Source organism: Malaclemys terrapin, chromosome 12 (assembly GCF_027887155.1).
Source record: "Malaclemys terrapin pileata isolate rMalTer1 chromosome 12, rMalTer1.hap1, whole genome shotgun sequence".
NCBI lineage: Eukaryota > Metazoa > Chordata > Testudines > Emydidae > Malaclemys > Malaclemys terrapin.
Window position 1 is genome coordinate 49,948,776 of NC_071516.1, and position 6,087 is coordinate 49,954,862.

A 6,087-nucleotide genomic window follows, 5' to 3' on the forward strand; every position below is an offset into this window, starting at 1 on the left:
GGTTCCCCGTTATATAGCCCGCGCCCCGCCCTGGCAGGGGCTCCCGCCCGATATGGGCACAGCCCCCCTCCCCCCCACGGAACAATTGGAAGCTCTCGTCATTGTCCTGGAACGATGAAGAATGGGAACAGGTTCGGGGCGGGGGCGGGGGCCGCAGGGTTGGGATTCCAGAGCGGAAGGACGGAGGGTCCCAGGGGAGGAGGGACAGGAACACGGACACCCCATTATGCCAGCCCCCCTCAATCCCGCCCTGCACCCCCGCTGGCCCAGCTCTGGGCTCCCCCCAGCCCTGCTGGTTCCCCTCACTCCCGACCCGCAGCCCCTGCCCCCCCCAGCTCTGCCCTGCGTTCCCCCCCCCCAGCCCTGCTGGTGCCCCTCACTCCCGACCCACAGCCCCTGCCCCCCCAGCTCTGCCCTGCGTTCCCGCCCCCCAGCCCTGCTGGTGCCCCTCACTCCCGACCCGCAGCCCCTGCTAACCCTGCCCTGGGCTCCCCCCCCGCAGATGTATAGGGTGCTTTCTAACATCCATGTAGTTGTTCTGGGATCGGGGGGTGGGGGAGGAATGAGGGATCTTGGTTGGTCCTGTATCAGCATCAGGAATATTATGGGATTGTGCCTGAGCACTCAAGTTTCCATGGAAACGTAGCTCCATAAAGATCTACCCTATCCTGGGCTTTCACAACAAAGCCCAGAACTGGGAGCCCAGACTCCTGGGTTCCAGGCCCAGCTCTGGGAGGCGAGTGGGATCTAGTCGTTAGAGCGGGGGGCTGGGAGTCAGGACTCCTGGGTTCTCTCCCCAGCTCATAGAGCAGAGTGGGGTCTAGTGGTTGGGGGGAGACTGGGAGCCCAGACTCCTGGGTTCCAGGCCCAGCTCTGGGAGAGCAGTGGGGTCTAGTGGTTAGAGTGGGGGGGCTGGGAGCCAGGACTCCTGGGTTCCATCCCTGCTGTGTGATCCGCTCCCTTCCCCCAGCGCCGTGCTCAGACGGACAACAAGCAGGTGGCCGCTGGGGGTGGGAGACAAAGCCGGGAGCATGTGTCCGGCTGGAATTCGGGATGCGACTCTGGGCACGGAGGGGGGCAGCGTGCCAAGCGCTGGGAGTTCCCGGGCATTAACCCTGCGCTCGCTAGAGACCCCCCCCCCCCCCACCGGCACCCCTGGGCCTCCGGACCCACCTGCTCTGGCCCGTAGGCGCTTTGCCAGAGCGTGACCTGGGACAGAGCTATGGGGTGACCGCGAGCGAGGGAAGATTTTCTTCTTCTCTCTCCCGTATTCGTTTACGTCCCCCTGTTCTTGTATTCTTTCTTCCCCGCTCCGTTCTTTCTGCCTCTGCCTTGACCCTGCCCTTCTCCTCTGGGGCCTTTCCTTTACTCATCCTTCCTTCCTCTACCCCTTCTCTCGCTCACCCCCCACCCCGCCCTTCCTTCCTCTTCCCCTTCTCTCGCTCTTCCCCCCGCCCCGTCCTTCCTTCCTCTTCCCCTTCTCTCGCTCGGTCTGGCTAACAACGCTGTGGGGTCTTTCTGTCCCTTTCCTTCCATCCACTCTCGCTCCCTGGCTCTTCCGGCACTTTCCCCCTCAGTTCTGTTCTTTGTTATTTCTCTGCCTTTGTCTTCCCCCCTCCCTCCCACTGGTGTAATTTTAGCTTCCTAGATGCAAAGGACGCGCCCGCTCCTGTCACTCGATCCCTGGGTAACAAAGAGGGAGGATGGGACAATAGCAAGGAGGACAGACGGTCACCTTGCCCAGCAACAGGCCTTATATAGACCTACCCAGTGCACGGGCCCCAAAAGGCCTGGCCATATTAATAGTAGCCAGAGCTGAAAATAGAACCCAGGAGTCCTGACTCCCAACCCCCTCTCCTCTGACCACTAGCCCCTACTCCCCTCCCAGAGCCGGGGATAGAACCCAGGAGTCCTGGCCCCCAGCCCCCACTGCCCTCCCAGAGCCAGGGAGAGAACCCAGGAATCCTGGCCTCCAGCTCCCCCTGCTCTGGCCACTAGACCCCACAGCGTTGCTAGCCAGACCGATGGGCAGGTAGCAGGGAGAGCGGCCTGGGGGCATGTGCCAGGCCAAAGGGGAAGCGAGGGAAGCCCTGGCCCGGGCAGCAGCATTCCCTGGAACAACAGGCAGGTGAGGGATGCCCCTGGAATGGGACCCAGACAATGGGAAACCCCCACCCCGCAGGAATGTGCCTGGCCATTGTTCCAGCAGAGCGAGAGAATCCGTGGGGCAGCCAGCCAGGGCCACCGGCAGAGCTGGGCGGGGGGCGGCTAGGATCCCAGGGGCTGCAGATCGGGAGTGAGGGGCACCGGCAGGGCTGGGCTAGCAGGGGCTGCGGGTCGGGAGTGAGGGGCACCGGCAGGGCTGGGCTAGCAGGGGTTGCGGGTCAGGAGTGAGGGGCACCGGCAGGGCTGGGCTAGCAGGGGCTGCGGGTCGGGAGTGAGGGGCACCGGCAGGGCTGGGCTAGCAGGGGCTGCGGGTCGGGAGTGAGGGGCACCGGCAGGGCTGTGGGAGGCATGGCTGGGCTAGCAGGGGCTGCGGGTCGGGAGTGAGGGGCACCGGCAGGGCTGTGGGAGGCAGGGCAGGGCAGGGGCTGTGGGTTGGGAATGAGGGGCACTGGCAGTGCTGAGATGGGTGCCCCTCACTCCCGACCTGCAGCCCCTGGGATCCTAGCCCCCCGCCCAGCTCTGCCGGTGGCCCTGGCCGGCTGCCCCACGGATTCTCTTGCTCTGCTGGAACAATGGCCAGGCGCATTCCTGCGGGGTGGGGGTTTCCCATTGTCTGGGTCCCATTCCAGGGGCATCCCTCACCTGCCTGTTGTTCCAGGGAATGCTGCTGCCCGGGCCAGGGCTTCCCTCGCTTCGCCCCCGGCCGCACTGCCAGCCAGCTGCCCATCGGCCTGGTTCCCATCCCCGTCACCCTGTCACCCAGGACAACCTGGACAATGGCAGTTTGTACCCACGGGTCTTCACCCGGTTCCCCAGACCAATTTGGGAAGAACAACGTTGGCCGCCCGGAACACCAAGAGCCAGTCGCCCGGTTGGGGCCTGGCACCGTGTGGTGCCGGTGGTTGCTGGCCGCGTGAAGATCGAGGCAGAAATATTCGCCTCGTGCAGGTTTTGTTCCAGAACCTCGTCCAAGAATTCCAGCCGCCTCCCGGTGCCAGAGCTTAATCTGGGAGATAGAATTTGCTTTGCTAGACAGGTCTCCAGCCTGTTCGTGTCAGTTGGGTGCAAATCAAGTGAGTCTTGATACCAACCAAACCAAGACTTGTGCACTGGCCCCCAGTCCTTCCTTTGAGGCCCAGCAGTCGTCGGAAACAGCTAGAAACGAACAAGCTTTGTAAGGTCCCGATTTCCTGCCCGTAGAGCAATGTTGTGACCACAAGGGCATTATAGACTTTGTGTTTTGTCCACCGACACATTGTGTGCTGCACCCAGAGTCGCTGAAAAGGCAACCACGTGCGTTCTTATTTCGCGCATCCACTTCACAATGGATTGTTCCTGCCTTATTTAACCTGCCGCCGACTCAGTGAACTCCCCGGCAGCTCGGAGCGGGGTATCCTCCCTGCAGACTGATGGATCAGGGGAAAGTTGTTGAGCGACTGGCTGTTCATAGTCTCGTTCGGCTGATGGCAAGGCCAACCTTACGAGCTGCCCCAGCCAAGCGGGTTGTAAGATTTTGTCCTGCTCCTTCAGATTGTGCTACCAAGGGACAGTCATAAGCACCCAAGAATGGCAACACTGGGTCAGACCGAAGGACCATCTAGCCCAGTATCCTGTCTGCCAACAGTGGCCAATGCCAAGTGCTTCAGAGGGAATGAACAGAACAAGGAATCATCAAGTGATTCATTCCATCGCCCATTCCCAGCTTCTGGGAAACAGAGGCTGGGGACACCATTGGTGTAGAGCAGTTCCTGGATCAATGCATCAATCTCCTTGATATTTGCATGTAGACGAGACAGAATAAAAAGCTTGCCACTAGAGAGATGCTGTGACGGGTTGGGTCACAGAACTCCCCTTTGGGAACTGCCCCCTGATGTGCTGAGACTACCTCTGAGTCCGTTTTCCCTGCCAGCTTGGGACTTCAGGACCCTGCCTGGTTGTGCCAGACACGCTAGCCTACTACAAACCCAGACCCAGGTCTGAATCACATCCCCCAAAAGCTGCAGGCTTAACTGACAACAGCTTAAGAAGTGTTCCTGTCTCCAGCACTCAGATACCCAGCTCCCAATGGGGTCCAAACCCCAAGTAAATCCATTTTACCCTGTATAAAGCTTACATTGTTCGCCCTCTATACCACTGATAGAGAGATATACACAGCTGTTTGCCCCCCCACCCCCGGGATTAATACTTACTCTGGGTTCATTAATAAGTAAAAAGTGATTTTATTAAGTATACAAAGTAGGATTTAAGTTGTTCCAAGTAGTAACAGACAGAACAGAGTGAATTACCAAGCAAAATAAAACAAAACACGCAAATCTAAGCCTAATACAGTAAAAATAACTGATTACAGATAAAATCTCACCCTGAGATGTTCCAATAAGCTTCTTACACAGACTGGACACCTTCCTAGTCTGGGCCCAATCCTTTCCCCTAGTACAGTCCTTGTACAGCCCCAGCTCAGGTGGTAGCTAGGGGATTTCTCATGATTGCAGCCCCCTTTGTTCTGTTCCACCCACTTATAAAGCTTTGTACAAGGCAGTTGCTTTGTCCCTCTCTGGGTTCCCACCCGTCCTTCTCAATGGAAAAGCACCAGGTTAAAGATGGATTCCAGTTGAGGTGACATGATCACATGTCACTGTAAGACTTCGTTACTCACTTGCCAGCACACAGGTACACAGGAAGACTTACAAGTAAACAGAGCCATCTACAGTCAATTGTTCTAGTTGATGGGAGTCATCAAGATTCCAAACCACCATGAATGGCCCACACTTTGCATAATTACAATAGGCCCTCAGAGTTATACTTCATATTTCTAGTTTCAAATACAAGAGCGATACATTTATACAAATCGGATGATCACACTCAGTAGATTATAAGCTTTGTAAAGATACCTTACAAGAGACCTTTTGCATGAAGCATATCCCAGTTACATTATATTCACACTCATTAGCATATTTTCATAAAATCATATAGAGTGCAACATCACAGATGCCATTTGGAGGGCCATGGAGGGCTTGCTCTAGCATTGTAGACCAAGAAGGCTAGGAGCAAGGATACATCCTTGCTTCACCCCATTCGTGATTGGAAACAGGTCTGTTAGATCACCATGCACACAAACTCTTCCAACCAAGCCTTTGTGGCATTGCCGACTGTTGTTAATAAATTTGTCTGGATGTCCAGATTTAGCAAGGACTTTCCAGACGGCAGTGGGGGTTGACCATGTTGAAAGCTTAGACCAGGAACGATGATGTACAAAGGTTGATGCTGTTCGCGATATTTTTCCTGTATTTGTTGAAGGATGCAAATCACCTCAACAGTGCTCCGGGGAGCACAAAAGCTGCACTGTGACTTTGTTGATAATTTGGCTCAGACGCTGGATCCAAGCAAGAATCTTACCGGCCGTGAAGAGGAAGCAGATGCCGCGGCAGTTACCACAGTTGCTATTTGAGCTTTTGTGCTTATAGATCGTGATAATTTTGGCCTCTTTCCATGATTGTGATGTGACTTCTTGAAGCCAGAGACACGTGAGAAGAATGCACAAAGCCCGTCAAAGAGAAGGTTTCCTCTGTGTTTCAAAACTTCAGCTGAAATAGCATCGTGACCAGGAGATTTGTTGTTTTTCATTGCCTGGATGGCCTTCAACACCGCAGCTCACGTGGGTGGATCTGCAAGTGTTTAAGATGCAGGCTATTTGTGGGCATTATTCAGTGACTCAGAGACAGTAGAGAGACAATTAAGTAATTCCCAAAAGTGTTCACGCCGCCGTTAGTGGACGGCAGTGCGATCCTTGATAAAAAGTTTGCCATCAGCACTTGTTAGCGGCATCAAGGCAAATCGGGTGGGGCTGTACCACACCATAGAAGCTTCTGGAGTCACTTTTTCCCGCAAGGACCTGGCGTTCATCCACTCTGCAGTCAAGCCACA